Source organism: Camelus ferus, chromosome 13 (assembly GCF_009834535.1).
Source record: "Camelus ferus isolate YT-003-E chromosome 13, BCGSAC_Cfer_1.0, whole genome shotgun sequence".
NCBI lineage: Eukaryota > Metazoa > Chordata > Mammalia > Artiodactyla > Camelidae > Camelus > Camelus ferus.
In genome coordinates this window covers 56,954,339-56,979,689 of record NC_045708.1, presented here as the reverse complement: position 1 = coordinate 56,979,689, position 25,351 = coordinate 56,954,339, and the positions used below count along the sequence as shown (strand labels likewise).

At 36.7% G+C, this 25,351-nt stretch overlaps 1 protein-coding gene and 1 long non-coding RNA gene across 20 annotated transcripts in view; one reads left to right on the top strand and one right to left on the bottom strand.

Annotated features, from left to right (window-relative positions):
* The window catches only part of ST6GALNAC3 (ST6 N-acetylgalactosaminide alpha-2,6-sialyltransferase 3), a 545,718-nt gene that overhangs the window by 256,690 nt on the left and 263,677 nt on the right, over positions 1-25,351 (bottom strand). The gene's annotated exons all lie outside the window — the stretch shown is intronic.
* LOC116668093 lies at positions 9,144-24,940 on the top strand. The gene is made up of 3 exons (XR_004325176.1): positions 9,144-9,286; positions 15,420-15,425; positions 24,929-24,940. It is a non-coding gene; the product is annotated as an uncharacterized LOC116668093 (long non-coding RNA).

Below are 25,351 nucleotides of genomic sequence, written 5' to 3'. Positions count from 1 at the left end.
TTAAAACAATAAGATCTACCAGGTTGCCTGAAATTAAAATGTCTGACAAAATATCAAGTGTTAAAGAAGAACGTACAGTAACTGGAAATCTCAAGCAATAACCAGTAAGAGTGTGAACTTTACAATAATACTTCAGGAAACAATAGCATTATCCTGTATAGTTGAATAAATATACATACTCTAAGGCCTAGGAATTCTACTCCTGCTATGCACATCCTATAAAAATGCATTCTTTTATGTACCAGGATTCACATACAAGAACAGTCAGAGCAGCATTGTTTATAACACCCTTAAATTGCAAATAACACAAATTTTCATTGACACACTTATGCAAGGGAATACTATCTAGCATTGAAAACAAACGAACAACATGGATGAATCTTAAAAACACTATGTTGAGCAAAAGCCAGATACAAAGGAACATATAGTAGATTCTATTTATTTAACAGTCTTAGTAAGCCAAGAGTAGGATATTCTTTAAGGTGATAAGGAATATCATTCTGAAACCAAAACAAACATCACAGGTAACAGCGCCCCACCAGAGTAGCAATCACGTGTTATATGTAAGATGGGAGCTAAATGGCCTTCAAAGACAGTGTTTTGTAGACAAGTGTGCTGAGAAACGTCACATACATTTTCCACTTCTTGAAGATTGCCAATGCGTATGAAATACTAAAGGCTATGAAAAGTCATTTACTAAAGTGTTCCAGAAAAGTATTTGGAAATCTTACCCTCATTTTTTTTTTCCGGTAAGAAACCAATAAACATCTTATGAGATAATAGTTTGGAAGAGTTTGGAAATTCTACAGTAAATATAGTCTTCTTAGGTCTGGGAACAAGACATGAATGCTCACTGAGATATCATAATTATTTCATATTGTTCTGGAAGTTCAATAGAGTAACTGAAGCCCAGAGGCAGGGCTGGGGGAGGTTTTAATACTGGAACAGAGGAGAAAAAAAAGTCATCATTTTTTTGCAGATGACATGATAATCTTCCTTACAAACACAGCAAACCAGAGAAAAATGATTAGAACTAATAATTATTAAATACTAATTAAAAAATGGTAGCTAGCTACAACATGGATATACAAAATTACTAACAGTACATCAACAAAAAGAGAACTAGAATTAAAAAAAAACAATTCTAATATATAACAGCAATCAACATGCAAAATATCTAACGAAAAAACTGAATAAGAAATTTGTAAATGCTCTAAGAAAAACAAGCACCTTATATAAGAATTATAAGTGGTTTTTAAGGAAGAAAAAAACAGTTGAATTTCTACATCCAAGTCAAATGCTTGCTGAAGTTTATTTCAAGTCTAAGATTTTGCAGTCTGCTATCAGATAAGCAAAACCCTTTGAGTTATAAGAATTTGATATTAAGATTAAATACAATAGTTGTATCTGCTTGGGAGTCTCTTTTTCCTTTATTGCTATGGTAATTATAGTTTGAAATCCCTCTCCCGTTTGAATAATTATTTTTAAACTATTTTAAATCTTCTAGATATCATGGATTATTGACCCAGTAAATGAAATTACTAAGCCCACAATATTTTAATGCTTTAATGAAGTGGCTTTCTAAAATGCTCAGTCCCTGTGACCATGTAAAGCATAGTAATTAGCTAATACTGAAAATTACCTCTCTTCCAGGACCCAAAACTGCAGAAACTAGACAAACAAAAGACTCCACTCAGGCTTAAGAAGACCAAGAGACAACAATAAACAAATAATTACTTGCAGGATAAATGAACCAAAATGCTTTGTTGAAAACTATGGTGCCTGTTGGCCACAGTTTTAAGAGCAGATTTCAGACTTTCTTAGTGTCTTCTCCAAAATCTGGATAACCAGATTTTAGAACTCTCCATGGGAACATTTTGATGAAGAGTAATTTGGGCATCTCAAAAGCAACGAATATTGTAGCAACCTTACATGAAAGCCGGGGGGGGGGGGGGAAGCCCTTAACTGAAAACAGTTCCATTGCCATGAAATGTGAAAGCATAGCCAATGCAAAATGTAAACAAATTTTAAATTTCTGCTTCATTTACAAAACAGGTATATTGACAAGCCATGAAGAGAATGGGCTTCCTTCTTACCTTAGAAGAAGGAAATCTGAACCTTGCCAGAGTCTTGGCTGCTTGCTGCAGCTGACACACAAACCCTCATCCCAGCTGCCCTGCCTCGCACCTGGGCTCACGTCTGTAGCTGCATCTGAAGCACAGGGACTAATTTACAAGCTAATGAATTAGGGATGAATATATTACTGACCAGCCTAACCATAAAAATGAATAAATAACCTTTTGGTACCATATAATTCATTTGATGGCGGGGTGAGGGGGTGTGGGGGAATGAGAGGGTGAAGCAGAGACAGGGAGCTGTGAAAAGTCAAATAACTTTCCTAGTTCTAATTTTTATGAAAACGGTGTGTTTGTGTGTGTGTAACTGCTGTACAAAAACAAGTGCTAATTTTAGGCAAAGAATAGGTAACATTTCAAAAAATAGGATTTGCTTCAACTAAATGTTTATTTCTTTTAGAGGAGACAAGGAGTTTATCATATCGTGGCTACATTATTTCTATATCTTTTGGTGCCAAAAGCATACATTTGCCCATAAGCCATATTTTCCAAAATGGGTTAAACAATGAAGACATCATTTAAAATAAAAGCTATTAATAAATACCAGGGCTTTGAAAGGTTAATGTATAAACATTTATATATAAACATATATATATAATTGTATAGAGTAATCTCAGTAATGTCAAGCTTCAATATTTCATCATATTCCACTTCCATCTCATCTGAAAGAAATTATTATTTTTGTAACAGAGGCACTGGGGATTGAACCCAGGACGTCCTGCAAGCATGCACTCTATCACTGAGCTATTTCCCTCCCCCTCATCTGAAAGAACTTAAATTGTTTTGAGAAAATTATAATGGAATCAGTTTCTAGCAGCATAGTAGAATACAAATAAGCATTGGCTTTGTCATCAGACTTGCATTCAAATCTCTCTCTGCCGCTTTCTAGCTGTGTACTTTTGCACAGAATTCTCAACTCTTCTATTTCTTAACTTTTATAACTCATTTACTAGCTACCCATGAGCAACCTCTGTATTTGCCCCAAGGCAACCTTGAGTAAAATTCAACACTACTACTCATCTGCCACAAAAGGAAAACCATAGAGCATAAGTGGGCAATGTAAATTTAGCTGAAGACGGCTTGGGGATACGGAAAAAGGCTCTCCCGTTCCAGATCTTCATTTCTTCCAAGCAACAAGACCCTAGACTCTGTATCTCTCCACCTCTTTAAGAAGCAGTATTCCAGGTTCCTCCAAGCTTGAATGCTCACACCTATCACTCACCCAGTCCCCTAAAGACTTTCTAGTTACTAGAATCCACCCTTCTTAGAGGTGAGATGTATCAGTAACAAATCATGTGATTAATAAACACAAGCACACATACACACGTTTTCAAGGGAAAATAAGGGCTTTTTTATTTCCTGCTGTGTATCATGTGAGGATTCCCTTCAGAATTTGTAAAATCATTCTGCTTGGGTTTTCGTCTTTGTTATTTCTCTTAGAAGATGTTAGTAAGAAAGTTAAATATGTTTCAGAAGCATCATACACTTGTTACCTTTTTTTTTCTCCTACATAAGTCCGCTTGGTAGAAAAATGCTACTTAGAAAACATCAGGAGGTAAAAATGTCAGACGCAGCTTAAGGACACACAGTGTGAAGGCTTCTGTGTGGGCTGGATCACATATGTGGCATATGAATGGAGAATAAAATCACTCTTCCATCTCACGATGAGAATAATTTCTCAGATCTGAGTTCTCCCACTGCTCCACAGAGGAACTCTACGTTAACAATTGTGATCCATTCTTAAGACTGCACTGCAAGCTTCAAAAGACAACGAAGGCCGGGAAAATTCCACTAATGGTTATCTGTCTCCTCTGAGTGACAATAAGATAGTTCCAAATCAAACACAGCATTGAGCTTTCTTTCTTAGAAACAAAAGGATAGATTACACTAAATTTTTTTAAAGAAAATTAATTTCAAAATAGATTTTCTGGCTAGGTGGTAGGAAGACTGTTCTCAAAAAAAAAAATAGTGCTATTTGTAGTCCTTTTTGGAAAACTTGTTAGGTTTTATGCGTAGTATGTAACCACAGATGGCAGTAAAGTATATAATGTATGCAAAGGGGAATGGTTCCAGGATGATATTTTTCCCTTGGAAAACTTTCTAATATTTCCACATTAATAATGGGTCATTATCTAGAAATTGAAGCTGCTAAGTCCAAACACCAGAGGACTCGTAGTTACTCTTTGAAAGTGTTCTTACAATTATCCAGCTGCAAGTTAAATGCAGTGTAGTCTACAGCTTCCCTAGCTGAGTTTTGACTTTTATTTCTAGCCAGTTGACCTGTGCTCTGGTTTTTGACTGCAACATTAGGTAGATCCACAAAAATATCCTGGATGAATGAGATGACATTGCCACCAAACCCTGAGTTCCAGCTTTCAAGCTGGAAGTCTAACCTCTAATTTACTCTAGTCCCAGGCTGATTAGACCCATTATTTAATGAAGTCTCTCGGTTGTCTGTCTATCATATTATTTGTATTTATGGAGAGAAAGTGATAAGCCAAAATGCTAATTATCCATTTTTCTAAAATAAAATGTCCATGCTAAGAATAACAATGAGTTACTAAAATAGCACTTTCCATCTGACATAATACATCTTAACAAGCTCTTTAAATCCAGGGATTTTTATTGCTGGACATCTTATCTAATAAAAAGGAAGATGTTTACTTTCTGTCTATTCAGGCTTTGTTAGCAGTGGGCATCGGCTTTTGAATTTGAGTGCTGTTGAAAATAATGAGACAAGATGGGCAAATCCATCTTTTAAAAATCCATCTGTTTAAAAACAGATCAAAAAAAAAAAAACCACTATGCTTAATGTATTGATTCATATCATCATTTGTCCAAGTACCTGGGTCTAAAATAGTGGGTCTCAACTGGAAATAATTTTGTCCCCTTGATGACATTTGGAGATGTCTGGAGACACTTTTGGTTGTCACAGTTGGGGGGAGGTACTACTGGCATCTAGTGGGTAGAAGCCAAGGTTGCTGCTAAAGATCCTTCCATAAACAGCAAAGGCCCCCACAACAAAGAATTACGCAGTCCCAAATGTCACTCCTGCTGAGGTTGAGAAACTCAGATCTAAAGAAATCAAGGAATCCTAATAAATGATTAGGCAATACGTCTAATGAAATTAGGCTACATAAATGCTATGAATGTAATATTTTCTGTTCCAAGTTTTATTGATTTTTCACAAGAGTCTACCTTCTTGGAACAATCCTAGTTGTACCGAATGTAGGTCAGGCCCTAATTTCATAAGATCTCATAATTACATCTCAGTCTTGTGCTAGATTAAGTAGAAAACTTCCCTCTGATGAAAACTGAATGGAGAAAAATCTGTGCTGAGGGAGAAATAGCAAAGAATAAAAAGAAGGTAAATAAGAAGAGACAGGGATGGTTGAGTCAAAGTGGGGAAAGTCAACTCCAGTGTAATGGGTCAAACATATATATACATATCCCTAATAGCTTTGCAATTTTTTTTATAAAGAATATGCAATCCTGCAAAAAGTTTTGTTGGCTAGTGAATTTACCTTCTGCTGAACATCATCAGCATTACTTGCCCACACAACCCACATTCTTTTAAATACAACCACCCAGCCGGAATAATCTCCAGCCCCCATCACAGGCTCACAACACACACTCACACTTGAGGCCTCTCACACACAGGGACTGCCTTAGTTCAAGAGCTGAAATAACTCACCAACCACCACAATTTTATTAATCATTTAAAAAATTAATAGATATTTTGATAACTGGGAGCAAAGTGATTTGGGGGACAAATAATGCATCACTTTGTTTTCTGTATGAAATTGTAGTCTTAAACTCCCAAGGTAAAGTCCTAAGTTATTTTCTAATCAGAAAACAACTACAGGCTCAACTTCTTCTAGTCTTTCTAGAGGAAAAGTCAAGAGAAAACAACAGTTTATTTTCCAGACAGGTTTCTGCTTCCTTGGCACAAAAACTCCTGGCACTAGAGAACTGTGAGGAACACAGTGGTTTGGGGCTGGCAAGCTCTGAGCATGTCAGTTCCCAGCAGCCAGGCTCCTCCGAGGCCTGCCAAAGCCACAAAGCAACACTTAGTCCCTGGAGCCAAAAACCCTTGGGAGGGAAGCATCCTCCTCTGTGTAAAAGCTTGGTATATGCTCCATTAGCTAAAAGGTTGATTACGACTAGCAGAACCTTTAATAACTCTTAGCTAACAGTTGAAATTTGAAGGATACTAGTGCTACAGAAGGTTGGTAGTCAATAAACTATCGATAATGTAGATGCCAGAGAGGGGCAGTCACTCTCTATTAGTTAACACTAAATCCCTCTCATTGGCCCAGATTTAATTCAGTAAATTTCTCTCAAAAGTTAAAAGAAAAACCTTGGAAAATTAAAGATAATGATAGCTGCAGATACTGGGAGAAAGAATCATAAACATTTATTTATATGGAACAACATATCTAAAATTCATGTACACCCAATGAAGAAATATTTGTTAGAATATAAGCTAGCCCCACCGAGACAAAAAGAAACACAGAAATAAAAGTACCGTGGAACCAATATAAATAATAAATCATCCCTATAAATACACGAGCACAGGAAAATCTACCAAACCCATTAAAACAAGAATCGTACGTATAACTGAGTATGTATGTAAAGGCTGGATTAAAGGTCAAGATGACACAATGATAAGAAATGGTAGCAGATCACCAATAGGGGAGAAAGCAAATACCCAGGTGTGTTAAATTGTTGGCTATTATAAAAAATTAAATTATATACATTCTTAATAAATGGTGCCAGAAAGCTAGGCTGAGTATATAAACAGTGTTATCTAAAAGCAGAATACTAAATCATCTAGAAAACAAACACACTGGGATGTTTGGCATTTGATCTCATTTTTCATTATTTTCTCAAAGTATAATCATTTTTTTTAATTTCCTCCCAAACAGATAAATTGTGTCCAACACAAAAACCTTCCAGAATAAAGTAATTAAAATGTGGTTGATGTGTGCCATACTTTCTTAATAGAAAACATTTTTTAAGAGGATAAATTAAAAGTGATCTCAAAGGTTAAATGTAATGAAGTGTGTCTAAGATACCCAGTTGCCAATTAAAAACATATTTGTGGTAATTAGCATTCAGAATAAACACGGAGATCTCAAGCTCAGGAATCTACACCTCATACTCTCGAAAGGCATATAGGTCCATGAATGTAACTAAATCCAAACACAAACTACACGAAGCAAGACAATGCCCTCTGGCATTGTTCTGGAATGTCTCCTCAAGGAAACTGCTTTATTACTTCTTTTAACCCCCAGATCAATGAGGTTCCCACAGCAAGTAGAGGAAACTCCAAAACTTTCATACAGTTTTAGGCACCCAGTCATAACCGCCAGCAAATTTAATTTCCATAAGTTTCTTGACCAGGCCATGCTTTTGTCTCAGCATCAGGAATTGGAACATTCTGTTTCCTCTTTCCTGGAATACTTTGCCCTCCACTTCCCCTGCCTTTTTTTTTTTTTTTTTTTTTCAGGTACCTTTTCATCTATCATGCAGGACCCAGCTTAAATGTCAGTTTCTCAAAGAAGTCTCTCCCTGACCACCCACGTCCCCATCAGGCCCTTGCATAGCACACAGTATTGTACTCTCAGAGACATTATCATCATTGTAACTATGTACTTATTAATCCATTTACTCATTTATTGTTAGTCTCTCCCGTTAGACCCTAAGCTTCTCGGAGGAAGAAAGCAATCCATTCGCCACTGCATCAACAAAACTAACAAGCTACCTGCCCCAAAGCAGGTGTTAATAAATATTTTTGAATGCATAGAAGTAGATTCAGACGTACTGTAAATATCACACTGCTTAAGAGACTTAGCTGCGATGTTTACTGATAGCGTGCTTTTAACACCATTACCCAACCCCAATGTTAAATATGGGTTCTGCGTTACTTGCATAGCATCTTATATTTTTCAGAACATAAGTCTTAACATTTTTTAAGTGCAGTGAATTCTAAGGAATCTCCAAGAATGTAGAGTCCTCTGGTATCATTGGGACATACAGTTTATCAGCTTCCTATTGAACTGGGAGATAATAAAATATAAAATATTCTCAGAGTAGTCAGTCCCTAAACCACACCAACAGGCAGATCCCTAGCCAGGAACTCTGCTGGACACTGTCTCGATAAAGATATGTGAGGATTTAGCCCCTGAATTCTTTCCTCTCCTGAACTTTTCAAAAACTGCTTTTTTTAACCTACATTTTACTTTAACATCCAAGAGGTCTAATACGAAATTTCAGATAAAGTACCACATTGAGTTAGAGGGATTGAATCTAAAACAGACTTGAATTTACAATAAAAAAAGGTTATGATAGCTAGAGAAGCCAGGGTCACAGGATTTTTTTCTTTTCTTATTTAAGCAGGTCAGTTCAAATGGGTAAAACATGAAAATGGAAGAGGGGTTTGAAAGCAAGAAAAATAAAAAATAACAACAGAGTAGGATTATTCTTCAACATATATGACTATAAAATAACTTTTAACTTTCATGTTTAAGAAAAGAAAAAGGCAGATTTTACATGTTACTGGAAAAGAGTACAAGGTGTAACTTTCAACTGCAATTTTAATGATTAATAATTAGACGTAAATTTTCTAAAAGCAAGGAAATTATTTTGTTCTTTGTAACTCTAGTATCCAAAATAGTGTCTGACGTCTAGTAGGCAATCAGTAAATATTTGTTAAATGAATAATAACAATAATAGCAACTTCTATTAACACTTTGTCAAATATTGTGCTAAACAGCATAAATAATATACCAATTAACTATCACATCAACCTTAGGAGGAAGGTTTCTCATTACCATTTTATAAATGAGTTAACCACGATCCAAATAATTTCTCCAGGATCTGAGAGCAAAGCTAGTATTCACATCCAGGACTAGTTGACTAGAGCCTGCTTTCCTAAACACCTAAATATTAAACAGGATTTTTGGACATGCCAAGCTGTATAGAGGAGAAATGAAACCACGTTTAAAAGGATGTGCAGGAAGAAAAGATCAGAATGTGAGATGAACTATAGAGCTGGAGAATGGGGCTTATTTCTGTGCAATCAGTTCACTGAAGCTGCAAGTTCAATGCGATAGGATATTATGAAGGTGGCGAGAGGCAGGATGAGGGTGAGAAAGGGAGTCCAGAAAAAATAGATAGCAAATAAATAAAGAGCTTATTCCTTTCCATAGTAACAACTATACCTCTAGCCGCAACACTGCCAGTGCTGTCAGGAGAACCTCACAGCAATGAGGCAGACCCTGTTTTTCAAAAGAGTAATAATGAAAAAATAAAGTCCTGTGGTGCTTTTCCTCTATCGGCCCTGCTTATAAATTCATAGCACAGCATGGAGGTTATTAAAATCCCATATGTGAGAACCACACACAGCACAAAGAGATATGAATTGGCGTTCCATGGAGATAATGCTATCTAATGGGCAAAACAAGTGGTAGGGTTTCATTTTTATTCTGAGTACATTTGAAAAGGGCCCAGCATTCATCCACCGCACGTGGATAGATGACCATCCAAAGGCCGTCTCTCCCCTCCCTTCCTATGGATTAATAAGTGGGATATAAAGGGTAGGGCTGTTATCTGCCCAAGTCTGGATCTTCCCGTGACATTTTTTCTTTGCTGGTAACTGTTTGAAATAAGAGTGGATTAAAAGCATCTCTTGTTGCCTTGGTACAGAAGGGAAGCAGAGCAAACTTCCCCCAGCTCCCCGCAGAGCATCAGGCAGGCCCAGGAGTCCGAAGGAGCTCACTATGTCATGTCCAGAGTACACCAGACACTCGCCTCAAGGCCCAGCACAAGCTGACTCACACCTCATTATTGTCAAGTTCATTTGTCCACAGGCTTGTTTGTTTGGTCAGAAAAGGATGCTGCATATCTTATTAAGGGAAACCAAATAGGACTAATAGTAGCAAATGCTATTCTATATGCTCTGGCAGTGAGAGTGGAAAGCAGCATGTTAGCTCAGAAAGCCAATTTTAAGAATATCCTATCACCTTAATCAACAGAAAATCTTGTATCTGAAATTTCCTGAGTAACTTAGTGCTAGACAAACTAATAGCTTCATTTTTAATTTATTTACTCCGAAATCCAATCTTCAAAAGCAGGTAAATTCACGGCTGTAAGCACCTGGACCAGGGTATGGGCAGAAAATACTAAGGAGCCAAGAAGTTTAAAATTCCGCTAGAATATAAAGTAATTTTTTAGTCTTTCCAAATAACCAAAATCCAAAAGGCATCTAACAGAATCTAAACCCAAAATCTGAAATGTATGGTAAAAGGAATAATCAAGATAGGAAATTAGCTAAAATGTGAAGGATTTCTGAGTTGGAACATCATTCATTCATTCAGCAACTACTCAGTGAGCATCTGTACTGTTCCACGCCCTGGGGGAGTCCACAGGGAGATGAGAGGCACAGTCCCTTCCCTCGTGAAGCTCACATTTTGTGCTGAGAGGGAAGGTAGAAGAACATCTGCAGCCCTAGAGTTATCTCAGTTAAGAAAAAACTAAATGGCTTGGCTCTTGACCTAAATTTTCCTCAAGGAAACATTGAGCTCCAATGTAAAAACTCATTACTGATTTGATGGTTTGTAATGAGGAGCAACAAACTTGGGAGCTATGGTGAGATAAGCCTGGGAAGTAGAAGACCAGAAAACCCCCACCTAAGAGCAAGAAGAATGCAGCAAGGTGAAAGGCCAACCTGGAAAGAGCTTGAGGCTAAAATGGGTTCTAGTGTGGAAGAGTGAAAATGCTGGGTCCTCTAAGTGGGAGCATCCTTAAATGAAACTTTGATATCAAACCTTTTAGATCTCTTAAAAACCTCTGCTAACTTACGTCAACCATCTAACTACCACATCTGAAAAGATGAGATGTTACTGGGCTGGTCATTTAGGATAAGACCCCCCTCTTTCAAGAATCCTTTACACAGGGGTTATGGATACTCTGTCACTGGGTATCTGGAGATAACATAGACAAAACAGGAACGAATAAAAATCTCAAGGCTAGCATTGAAGAGGCCTGGGTTCTAGGTTCATCTCTAACACCAATAGTTACGAGATTATTATTAGGCAAATCACTTTATCTTTCTATATTACCTTAGATGCCACTTGCAGACAATAGCCCCTCCCTATCCAAACTAAGGGTTATTAGGAGAAAAAAGCAAAATAGATTTTAAGAAACAAGGAAAAAATATATTTGGAAAACTCATGCCTCATTTTCAAAATTCAGTTAAGCCTGGTTTAGCCTCTTGGCTGAGAGTAATTAAAAAAAAATAACATCTACAATAATGGTAATTGTTCTAATTAACTGAGAGCTTAATACACGTACTGGCACATACCTCATTTAATCCTTAAAATAACCCTGTGAGGTTCCTATGATTATTGCCCACATATTACAAATGAGGAAGCTGAGGCCCAGAGAAGTTAAATGTTTTGTGAAAATTCAGATATCTGGTAAACCAAACTCAAATTCATCTGATTCTAAAGCCCATGAGTTAAATCACTAAGTTATTGTGGTTCTTACTCATCTCTCAAGATTCACTTCAATTCAAATCAGTATAATTCAGTTCAATTAAATCCACACACATTTAAAAAAAAAAACACAAGTTTTCAGAGTCCAGTAAGCTAACACACTTGCAGAAAATGACATACACATACCCTTGTTGTAAGTTCCCAACTTACTTAGCCATGAATTCTTACGCAGTGGAAGCTAGGTGACTGCACAGGGAACAGACTGACGTCACATGTCTTAGCACTCACCGTTCGGGTCCCCAGCACAGTGCTAAGCTGCTCTTGACAGTCTCCAGGGTTGTAGAATCCCTCCAGAGTTAAGAAAATAAACTCTTCTCTTCTTATTCTTAACACTTAATTTATGCAGCTCTATTTAAGCTTCTGGTTCATGAGTCCAACCTTGTCAACAGTATAAGCTCATCCTCATCCATAGGGAGAAAACAGTCAGTTCCCAAAATAACTATGCCTCCAGCTTTCAGGAAATCCTATCTTCCTGATTGCTCAGTATAGTTCTAGGTATTAAAAGAATTTACAACAAATGTTAGAAATGATCCAATCCCTCAGAGTAATTATAGTAACAATCACAAATATTTACAGAGTACTTACTTTTGTGTCAGTCACTGTTTTAAGTAATTATTGACTCAGTTAATTTTTAAAACAGCACTATGGCATGGGTATTATTATTACCTTGATTTTATAGTGAAGAAATGAAGACACAGAGAGTTTAAGTGATTTGCCCAAGTGTCAAGCTGAGATTTAAACCAAGTAGTCTGTCTCCAGGGCTGTGTTTTTAACTGCTACATCATGCTGCCCCACATTACATGCCCTACATGATGAGGGAGGAAAAAGAGCTGAGACAACTAAATAATACCATTAACTGGTATGTTTATTTCCATAATAAATAATAGATGAGAATGCTAATGGAGTTTAAAAGTTAGACTCTATTAGATGGAGGAAGGTTCATGAAGCATATAGAACTAGAACCCAAGAAATTCCATTTGTAATGTTTCCCACCTTCTTCATCCAGAAACCACTTCTGCATTTTTTATCTTGAGGTTTTTTGGATTTTTATTAAAAGGCAAATTTAATGAGGTACAACATACATACCGTAAGAAAACACAACACTATTCTGACTTGTATCATTATAGCTTAATTTTACCTGCTTTGGAATTTATAGATGGAATCACATTGTACGCATTCTTTGAGTCTGGCTTTGTTTGCTCATCATTACATCTGCAAGGCTCATCTATGTTGTTGTGTATGTATGGCAGTAGTTCATTCATTATTCCATTATATAAATATATGACATAATTTTTCTACTCTACTGTTGACAGACAAAGGGTTATATTCAGTTTCATGAACATAAGTGTATATCTCCTTTCCTGCCAAAGGTACCCATTTGTGTTAAGTATCCAGGAATGGAATTACTGGGTCATAGGATATGTGTATGTTCTTGTTATTTTTTTGTTACTGATTTATAGCCTAATTCCACTGTGAGCAGAGGAAATGTTACATGTGATTTCAATCCACCGAATTTTTTAAAGAGTTACTTCTTTGACCAGTATATAATCAATTTTATTTCCTGTTTCATGTTTACTTGTAAAGAATGTGTATTCTGCAGCTTTGGGGTGTAGAGTTCTATATATGTCATTTAGGTTAAGTTTATTATTAACTGTGTTGTTCAAATACGCTATATCCATACTCATATTTTTGTCTGTTAATGCTAATAACAAAAGAGAGAGTGAGATCCATTAAAATCGCTGTAATTTGCAGATTGTCCACGTCTAAGTTTTGTCAGTTTTTCTTCAAACATTTTGTATTAAGTGCATATCTTTTAAGATTATTGAATATTTCTGTCAAATTTCCCATTTTATCACTATGACATGCCCTCTTTCATATTTAGTATGACTTCTTTCCTTAAAATCTGCAATGTCTGATACCAGTATACCAGCTTCTTTTTGATAAGTGTTCCCACGATATATCTTTAGCATTCTTTTATTTCCAACCTTCCTGTATCCTAATATTTAAGAATGTGTCTATTCAGGTAGCATGAAAATTATTTTTATATGGTTCAGCAATAAGTATTTAATGGGAATATTTAGACCATTTATATTTAATATAACTATGAATATATCTGGATTCAAATCTACCACCTCCTTGTTTGCTTCCTATTTCCATTTGTTCTTTGTTCCTATTTTCCCTTGCCGTTTAAAAAACTAATCAAGTTTTTAAAAATTTTTCCATTTCTCCTTTATTGATCTGTCACCTTATTTTCTTGTATTATTTTTTAAGTTATGACCCTAGAAATTACATACTCACTTTTCACTTATTAGACTATAATTTAGTATTTTCACCAGTTCCCAAACGTTGAAAGGATCTTACCAGCACTTTAACACTTTACCCTGCTCCTACATCTTTTACTATTATTGTCATGTATTTTAATTTCACTAGACATTATTATTTTTGTTTTGCATATTTATCTATATTTACCTTCATATTAAGCCTTTTTCTTGCTCTTTATTCCTTTTCTGTTCCTGTACTTCCATATAGGGTCATTTCCTTCTGCCTAAATAATTCTCTATAGTATATTAATGTGAGTCTGCTGTCAACGTTCTGTTTTTGTTTATCTGCAAATATCTTCATTTCAGCTTTACTTTGAAGGGTATTTTCATGTCGTATAGAATTAGTATGGCAACCTAATAATTATTTTCTTTCAGCACTTTGAAGATGGCATTCCACTGTCATCTAGACTCTACCATTTTGTTGAGACAGCAGCTTCAGTCTTACTATTGTTCATTTGAAGCATACTTTTTCTTTTCTATAGCATACTTCTATGTTTTTTTATTTGTCTTAGGTTTTCAACAGTTTCATTCCAGTGTTCCTAGGTATGGCTTTATTTCTATTTATGCTGCTATGGTTCATGGAACTTCATGAAGTTGTACCTTAAAGTCTTCAACATTTTGAAAAATCCTTAGCCAATACAGTTTCAAATGTTACTTCTGCCACATTCTTTATCTCTTTGACTTCTGGGACTCCATATTTACCTTTGTTATAGCAATGTTTCTCCAACTATTTGTGATGAATTTTTCTTTTCTTTATAATCTCTCGTAGACTAATTCTGTCATAAAATACATTAAAGTTTTTGTGACAAAGACAACTACTATAAATATTTATAAATATTCTATCTTTATTTACTTTCTTGTCAGAGACTGATAGTAAAGGTGGTCTCAGGATTATACTTTAAGAAGCACCATGTTAGTTCTTTTTTTCCCCACTGGGCTGTATGTCTGTTCTGTTCTTTTTTTTCTCTTTCATCCTTTTCCTCTCTGTGCTTCAATCTATTATGTTTTACTAACATCTTCTGCTGTACAAATCTTCTCTTCTACTATGTGCAGTGAACTATTAAACATACCTCTTGCATTCTTAATTTATGTTTTTCAATTCTAGGATAAAGGTTTTACCCTTATTTATATATTCCAGTTGTGAAATAATCAATTTGAACATCTATTTTTTTAAACATATCATATTCAAAAATCTACCTGATAATTCAATATATCAATACTCTGTAGTCTATTTCTATTTCTTCTGAAATTCAGTTATTTGGCCTTGTTTTCTGACATGCCCGGAAAATTCCATTGACAAATGTACACATTAAGGATGTTAAGGCTTTATATGACATCTTCCTACAGAGAGGATTTCACTTTCTCCTGGAGGACAGCATAGATACAGTATCTTGTCCATGTAGAGATTGGTTTATTTCCACTTTTCCTTTACTATTAGAGTCCATCTCTTCTGAGTCTCAGCTGAGTTTGCCATTTTTACCAGGGCTCTTCCTCCTTAAGGGGCTGTGAACTACAATTTCTGCCTCTTCAATTCTATGGGATTGCTTAAATTCCTCTTTAGACTTATGGTCTCTTAACTGTTGCATTTTTCTTGGCTTCTCAGTTTTTCACTCTGCTTATGCACAGTGTAGACATCCACAAATTTCTAGGGAAAGTGCATGCAGAATGCTGGCTCAGCTATCTCTTGAGTTCTCTTTTCCCTGGCAATTTGGTCCTTCACACCATGGCTGTCTTAGAACTCCTGAACATGAATTTTTGTCTCCTAATTCCACTAAAACCCCTGTAAGATTTAGGCCACTACTTTCAGTTCAGACTCTATGCCCTGTTTATGTATTGCAAATGCATCACAGAAAAAAAAAAGCCACAGAGAACATCCTGCTCATATTTCCTTTTTTCAGTTGTCTTAATCCCTCAAATTCTTGCCCCTTTAGGTATACTCTAATACCTTCAAGCAGTAACTGATCCAGCTACCTACTGGGAGAATTAATCTGACAGCAGCTACTCTATCATGTCTGTATGCAGTGTACTCTTGTAAGGATTAAGCACTGTAGAAAAATGGCTAACATCACTAAAGAATAGTAAATATTTACAAATATTATTATTCCTACATATAGCTAATGTTTAGTTTAGGGGTATCTTTTAGTATAATGTTCTTGGGAGTCCTTACCCCAAACTCCCAGTTCCAAGTGCTGTTTTAGTCCAACACTTGCCCTTGGCATTGCAAGTGCGTATGTGCTACCTTTAGGTTACATGATGTCAGATTTTCCTGATGTCTTTTATCACCATATTTAAAGTCCTCTAAAGGTGTGTGTGTGTGTGTTGTTTGTTTTTGTTTTGTTTTGTTTTTAGCAGCCCAGGCTATTTTCAAACAAAATCTTACATAGATTCCCAATAAGAGCCAGAGCTGCCTATTCTGCTCACTCGTGTCTCAAACCTCCTCATGATATGAGAGAGAGAGAGAAGAAAGATATAAAGAAAGAAAGAAAGAAAGAAAGAAAGAAAGAAAGAAAGAAAGAAAGAAAGAAAGAAAGAAAGAAAGAAAGAAAGAAAGAAAGAAAGAAAGAAAGAAAGAAAGAAAGAAAGAAAGAAAGAAAGAAAGAAAGAAAGAAAGAAAGAAAGAAAAACACTCCTGAGTTGTATACTCTTGGAGCCCCAAAAACTCTGAGGAACACAGTTTAAAAACTACTACCCTGGTAACAATTTCTGGACACTGAAGCTTTACAACAAAATAATCCCTAAATATTAATGCCACAATTTTGAAAACATTGCCCCACATTTTATCTTCTTTAAGCCCCAATATAGAAAGGCCTAACATGGCTCAACCAAAATTTCGGGTGATTTTTACACATCACTCCATCTCTTTAGTGCTCACCAATATCCAAGTAATTATATAAATACATAATATGCTATATATTTACTATAATTATAATACAAATATAATATTCTTCCATAATATGCTAAATACATCATGGCCTAAATACCATGCCTATTTATCATCCAAAATAAACAAGAATCAGATAAGGCAGCAGAGTCATCTCATGTGATCAAAGATGACTCTGACTCAGGATGGTCTAAATGTCAATCTGAGACTCTTCATTGCTAGAGGAGCACCACACAGAATAAAAAGGATGTAGTATGAAAGCACTAGGAGGGAAGAAGTAAAGAGAAAAGATGATCAACCAAACATGTTACATAGAATGGTAAACATCCTAGGTCCCATGTGATATTGTTTGGGCACAAGGTCACATTCAAAGGAACAGAGTTGAAAAATACAATAACTTAAAAACAATTCCAATCTTATTTTGGTCTCTCAAAAATAAATTTAAAGAGAAATAAATAAACAAGATCCAAGACATAATCCAACACTCCTCCTTTTCAATAAACTTTTAAATTGAACAATCAGAAAAAGACAGAAATCCAGAATATATAAGCAGCTCACATGATTTAATAAGAAAAAAAAACAAACAACCCAATCCAAAAATGGGCAGAAGACCTAAACAAGCAATTCTCCAAGGAAGAAATACAAATGATCAATGGGCACATGAAAAAATGCTCAATATCACTAATTATCAGAGAAATGCAAATCAAAACTACAATGAGGTATCACCTCACACCAGTCAGAATGGCCATCATTCAAAAGTCCACAAATGACAAATGCTGGAGAGGCTGTGGAGAAAAGCGAACCCTCCTACACTGCTGGTGGGAATGCAGTTTGGTGCAGCCACTGTGGAAAACAGTATGGAGATTCCTCAAAAGACTAGGAATAGACTTACCATATGACCCAGGAATCCCGCTCCTGGGCATGTATCCAGAAGGAACCCTACTTCAAAGTGACACCTGCACCCCAATGTTCATAGCAGCACTATTTACAATAGCCAAGACATGGAAACAGCCTAAATGTCCATCAACAGATGACTGGATAAAGAAGATGTGGTATATTTTTACAGTGGAATACTATTCAGCCCTAATTACTGACAACATAATGTCATTTGCAGCAACATGGATGTTCCTGGAGAATATCATTCTAAGTGAAGTAAGCCAGAAAGAGAAAGAAAAATATCATATGAGATTGCTCATATGTGGAATCTAAAAAAAACCAAAAACAAAAATACAAAACAGAAACAGACTCATAGACATAGAATACAAACTTGTGGTTGCCAGGGGGATAAGGGGTGGGCAGGGACTGGGATTTCAAAATGTAGAATAGATAAACAAGATTGTACTGTGTAGCACAGGGAAATATATACAGGATCTTGTGGTGGCTCACAGCAAAAGAGAATGTGACAATGACAATGAATGTATGTATGTTCATGTATAACTGAAAAATTGTGCTATACACTGGAATTTGACACAACATTGTAAAATGACTATAACTCAATAATAAAAAATAAAAAGTGAAAAAAAAGAAAAAGACAGAAATCATAAATGTACAGTCTAATGGATCATTTCAAATTGATCATGGGTATGTAACCACCACCAAAAGTCTTAAAATAGAAGATTACATAGACCTCAGAAACCACCTTTGCCTATCACTACCCTTTTTCTGTTCCCCAAAGGCAACCACTATACCAAACACAAATCAGCTTTGTCTTCTTTTGAATTTTACATAAATGAAACCTACAGTATGTAGCTTTTAACATCTGATTTCTTTTTTATTACTTTTGTGAGACTCACCCACATTTCATTCTTTTTCAGTGCTACATAGTGTTTCATGATATAAATATACAATTTGCTTATCCATTCCACTGTTGATGGACATTTTTATTATTCCCAAATATAGCTATTATGAATAAAGCTGCTATAAACATTTATGTGCATGATGCCCAGTGCTCATAAGTCATATTTTGTTTGAGTAGATACCTAGAAGTAGAATTGCTAGTTTATAGGATATAGGCATACCTCTGAGATATTGCAGGTTTGGTTCTAGACTACTGAAATAAAGCGAATATTGCATAAACTGAGTCACACAAATTTCTTGGTTTCCCAGTGCATATTCAAGTTATGTTTACACTATACTGTGGTCTATTAAGTGTGCAAAGCATTATGTCAAAAAAGCAATGTGCATAACTTAATTAAAAAATACTTTGTTGCTAAAAAATGCTAACCATCTTCTGAGCCTTCAATGAGTCATAATAGTAACATCAAAGATCATGGATCACAGATCACCATAAAAAATATAGTAATAATGAAAACGTTTGAAATACCCAAGAATTACCAAAATGAGACAAAGAGACAAAAAGTTAGCAAATGCTGTTGGAAAAATGGTGCCAATAGACTTACATGATGCAGGACTGCCATAAACTTTCAATTTGTAAAAAATGCAATACCTACAATGTGCAATAAAGCAAAGCACAATTAAACAAGGTGTGCCTGTTGCATATGTGCAATTTTAATAGATAGGGATAAACAGTTTACCAGAGGGGTTGTATTAATTATACTAACACCAGCAGCATATAAAAGTTCCAGTTCCTGCATATCCATGTTAACACTTGGTTTTCTCAGTCATTTTGGTTTAGTCATTCTGGTAATATTTTTATCTCATTATCCTGATTAGTAATGAGGTTGAGTATCCTTTCACTCCTGCACCATCCATTTCACTATCCTTCACTCTTTTGTGAAGTGTCTAAGTTTCTTGCCCAGTTTAAAACATGTCTTGAAAGTCTCCTTTCCGTGTTTTTTCCCAGGGGCCCAAGTGGCTATCCTGACACACTCCTTGCCCCCGCACATCCTCTCATTTGTTTTTCTCAACAAAGACTGCCATACTTCTCCCTGTAACTCTTCGTTTCATCCAATACTCAGATTCTCCCTGACAAAGGAGGGCTGGGATGCAGGCAGCAGGAATCCCCCCCCCCCCCCCCCCCCCCCCCCCCCGGTGCTGTTGTCACCCTGTTTCTGCATAACCAAAGGCCTGGGAAACTTCTCTTTAGAAGTTTCCTCTAAGTTCTGAAAGTTTTTTTTTAATTCCCTCTCATGGCTCTACCACTCTCCTTTGCCATGTTGGGCACCTGGCACTGACTGAATTCTGCAGATGGACGAGGAAAGAAAGAACACACCCAGGAGGCCACTCGACGGTCTCAGATGTCAAATTTGACCATTTGCCAGGAGAAGCCTGTTTTTCTGGGAGATGAGCCACACATTACAAAGAGAACGAGAGGCCTACCAGCTCTTCTAATCTTCCTCCAGGGCAATATTCCTCATTTCTCAGTAACCTCAAACCAAAAGCCATTATCAGATTCTCTGTCTTTCTCCACCATGGAAAACTATTTGGCCACAGTTTGACAGGCACAGATGGTACCACCAGCTGCAAGTTTTTTCAGTTCTTGTTGACTCTAAACTGCCCTTAGTCTTAATCTCTTTGCAGTTTGCTCAGTAGAATGGGAGATGGGGCCAAACTTCTAATCTGGGAATAAAATTCATGATGGGAGAGACTTAGGAGTCTGGTGAAGGGTGGAATGGGGTTAGGAAGATTGGCAAGATATATGAGAAAAAAGCCCTGGAAAGAAAATGTATGGGTAGTCAAAATGAATTAGAAATTGTTTACATAAAGGATAAGAACCCATAAAGGGAAGAGGCATAAGGAGAGGAAAATATTCTTAGGTCTCGTGATAATTTTTCTGCCAGTCTGAAAATTTATGTATCAAGTAAGGAATAACGAAAATAAAAGGAAAGACCATGTCAGGGATGTACTCTCCGTACGGTCAGAAGAGTCTAAGCTGCCCATACTGACGGTGTGGAGTCATTAGCAGAACTAGATGACCTTTTGTACTACAGAAAGCACTGAAAAGGCAACTCTAAGAGTCATTTACGTATATTCTGGGTCCTGTATAAAATAAGTAAGCATCACTTACTCCCTGAAAGAGAGCCTAGCCAAAGATCTGTCAACAAAGACACATGGAAAGTTGGGAAAGACTGATCGTGTGTCTTATTGCTGGGGACAATGTTGCCATTTCTGACATCTTCTCTCATCCGCCCACGGTATGAACCTATGAATCCATATCTATCTTTTTGTTACCCTTTGTTTTTCATACTACAAAATACTACCAACTGCTAAGACCACCAGTCTAAGGGTAGGGAAATGAGCCAAGAGGCCAGGAGTAAGCCCTTTTTTAACCCCAGATGTTGTTATGTGGTAAAACCTGGACTTTGTGGGGAGAACTGGGAAGAGGGCGCCATCTGTGCAGTCAGAGGAGTGATAAATACCGAGGGCACCAGCTTCTCCTCCTGAGGAACAGCATCATGTCACTGTGCACCTGCAAGCCCCGGACCCAGATGGGCACTCAAAGGGAAGTTCAGTTACATAATAGCAACGGGTTTTTGAGTTTTTGTCACATGCCAGACATAATACTAAGAATTTTACATACATTTTCTCAGCAAATCCTCACAATAATTCTACGAGGTTGGTTCCATTACTAACTTCCTCTTACAAGTGAAGCTTAGAGAGTTTAAGGAACAGAATGAGCTCCACCAGGTAGAGGTCCTGGACAAGCCCCCAGTTTCCAACTTCTCAAGCGTGCCCTGAAAATACTGAACTTGGTGCTTTCTTCCTGTTCAAGATTTCTTTGAGCTATTTCTTCTGAAGTGCTTTGATCTTCACTCTCTCTGTCTACAGTCTGATTGTACTTAGGTGATATTTTTGTTTTGTTTTGGATGAGTGTGAATGGGGGAAGTCTGTTTTGGTTTGCTAGTTTTATTCTTTAAAATTAACTTGTAGTTAATAAAAAGTAACCCAAAAGTTAAAATAGGACTATAATACTAGCAGACTTTGCTAGTTTATATATGTATGCTGTAATATCTAGAGCAACCACTAAGAATACTATACCCAAAACTCAAAAACACTATAAATAAATAAATATGGAATACTAAAAATGTTCAAGTAACTCTCAGGAAGATAAGAAAAGAGAAGCAGAGGGATGAGAAATGGAAGAAACAAACAGAAAACATAACAAAATGGTAAACTTAAGCCCTAACATATCAATAAATACCTCACACGTAAATGGTCTAAAAACACCAATTACAAGTCAGAAATTTTTGCAAAGTGGATAAAATAACTCCAAACAATATGCTGTCTATAAGAGTAGATACATGCAACAACCTGGAAGAATCTCAAGGGAATTAGGCTGTTTAAAAAGCTAGTCTCAAAGGGGTACATACTGTATGACTCTATGTATACAAAAGTATTTAAATTATAAAATTACAAGTGTGGAAAACAGATTAATCGTTGCCAGGAGTGAGGAAGGGAAGAAAAGGAGGGAGGTGGCTGTGGCTACAGAAGGGCGGCACCAGAGATCCGTGGGGTGGAACCGCTCTCTCTCACGACCGTGGTTTCCGTCACGCAAACCTACGCATGAGATATATTTGCATAGATTTAAAAACACACACTCGTGAACTGTGAAAAAGCTCGGTGGATTTCATCAATGTCAACTTTCTGGTTATCAGATTAAACTATATTTCTGTGAGATGTTACTACTGAAGGAAACTGGGTGAAGGGTATACAGGATCTCTTTGTATCATATCTTACCACTTCTGTGACTCTACAATTATCTCCAAATAAAGTTGTTTTCCTTTTTTAATGGAGGAGGAAATACACACGGAACTGAAGCCTCTCATCCACTTCTGTCTCCCAAAACCCCCTTTCTCTTTCCCAAGAGTAATGACTGCAGTTGTTTTCTGTTTTCTCACTTACCTTCCAGAGATAGTCTGCAATCGCTCCACGTAGGAATATATGTAAGTGCACACACAGATCTTTACGCAGTTTTCACACAGATCTTAACATCATATGCACTTTACCCCCGACACATTGCTCTATCAATTTATCTTTGAGCTTTTAGTAGCAATAGAGTACCTTGCTTTCATAGGTGCACAGTATTCCATTCTAGGAATAAATCCTAATTTACTTAATCAATCCTTTCTTCACAGAACATGTCCAACAAAAAAGACATTTCGTTTATTTTTAGTTAGTTCCTATTATAATTAATGCTCCAGGGTGAGCAAGTGATCACTGAATTGATTTTTTTCTAACCACATCAGTCCTACCCCACGTACCCTCAAGCCACCCTTGGTTCCAGGGTATTGGGAGCCAGGCATAGACCTTCTAATCACTTCACGGTGTGTTATGCTCTGACCTTAGTAGACATCGAACTGATGCTTGTTTATCTTTGTTACCATGTGGCTTTGCATCACTCAGCTTCTCATTGTAATTTAACTCTGTTTTTAGGCTTGTAACTTGTCCTTGGTAAAAGTGAGCCTATTAAATATAATTTTCTGCAGACATTTTTCTCCACTTTAAGGAGATGTTTCTTCTCAATTCTCTCCCCAAACCGAGACCACCCCCTTCTGTACTCATCTCCCTGCCATCTCTGCCATGATGTGTCCACCTTGAATGAGGAACCAGTTTATCCTATAACCCCAGTTTGACAAGCAGCTCAACCAAAAGTGTAAGCGCCCTTTCTCCTTGAGTACAATGGAACTAAGGTGTTCTAATATGCCTTGCCCGTGTACAGCCATGCATAAATAGCATGATGCTTACACTAACGGGAACAGGCTCTCATATTCTGACATCACATGACCCCTCTTCCTTTCCTCTTCATGTGCTGCCTCCCCTCATCTCTGTGGAATTTCCAATTTTTCAAATAGACACTTTAAACAGAATAGCAGTCATAAATGAATAAATTTTGCTGTGAAAAAACATGGAAGGAAAAAGAAAAGCTGGCCATTCCTCACTGCCAATTGTGAAAAATCAAAACAAAAAGCATTTTTCAGTTGTTTATTTTGTTTTCATAACCAAAGTCATAGCTCAGCTCATGCACTGGTATGTTAGTTCATTTCTGCCAATAAGTCAACAAAGAAAAATGCTGACAGACTTGAATGTGTGTGTGTGTTCTTGTGTGTGTGTGTCCATATTAATGTAAAATTAAGGCACAATAGTTAAAAGATGTACCAGAACAGGTCTGTACTTGTCCTAAAATTATCCCCATATAATTTTTAAATGTATGTCTCCAATGTCTGGTGAGTGTTCGATGCATATTTGTTGAGTAAATTTGAATGAATGAATGAGAATGCATGTTTATGTCAATGCATTTTCTAAGAACATCTGTACCTACATGTTAGATGTCTGTTTCATTAGTGTTGCATGTACCTGTGATTATGAAAGTTTAATAAAAGGTAATAAAGCTTTTATTTTGGCTTTCCCTCTTCAGGTAAATAATTGGTAGTCCTTGCAATATTCCATGATGTGCAAGCTCTGCTTTCTCCCTAACCATTATTACTCCGCATGGCAGGACTATTTTAATGTCTGATCTATTCCACCAGGTGAAGCAAACAAATTAGACAGAGCACCACAGCTGCTTGATATAGGATGTCCTCATGTTTTTGCTCCCTTTTTTAATATGCCCAAGCATCACATTTATTTTTCAACAGCTGCTGCACATTGAGCAGACTTCTTAATTAGCTAATGTTTGGAAAGCCCTTTGAAGATAAAAAGCCCTGTATAAGTACTAAGTGCTATTATTACCTTGACAAAAGAGTTCTCTCTTACCTTGGCTCACTGAAAACGTGCGAGCTTTCCTTCTCTCCAGCTAGTGGTAGTCGACCCATAGGCTACACAAATCTGAGGAGAAAGAACTTAGAAATTCAGCTGCGGCCCTTGAACATAGGACAATTGGGTACCCTGGAGAGTTCCTTCAGGCCTTGATGTAATCTCCACCAGGCACCAGAAGAAAAGAATGCTGGGGATGGAGAGAGGTGAAGCTTTTGAGGGGAATGCAAACCTTTGAACCCAGGTTTTCCTGGCCACACACCTGAGCTCTTTCAACAAACAGTAACACTTCCAGGTCATAGTCATTAGAGCCTCAGGAGGGTACTAGTACGGTGTCATTCCTGTTACAATCCTTTATTATATAGAAAGGGAGAGGAGGAAGGAGCACACCTGGCTGGTCTGATCAGGAAAGTCACTGGGGAAAAGACCGTGACCACTTTCATGAGGAGACAGCCGCAGCCATGGGGCAGGAGAACTGGCACCCTCAGGTCACCAACTCATGGATTAGCATTTGATACTATTTTCATTTCAGAATTTACTCAAGCAACAGGAGGTGAAAATAATGGGAGAAGGTGAACTAAAAGAAGTAATACCCATGCCATGGAAATCAGCCCTGGCCTTCAGTGCTAATTTAAATAAATTGTGCTTTTTAATTTTTTAATAAATAAATTACTTAAATTTATTTCAATAAATTATTATTATCAATTTTTCCTCATGGCACTGAAGTTTCAAATCTGAGTACCTGGAAAGGGACAGTTGTGGCATTCACTGAGAGGGAAGGAATTTAGAAGAAAAGAGACT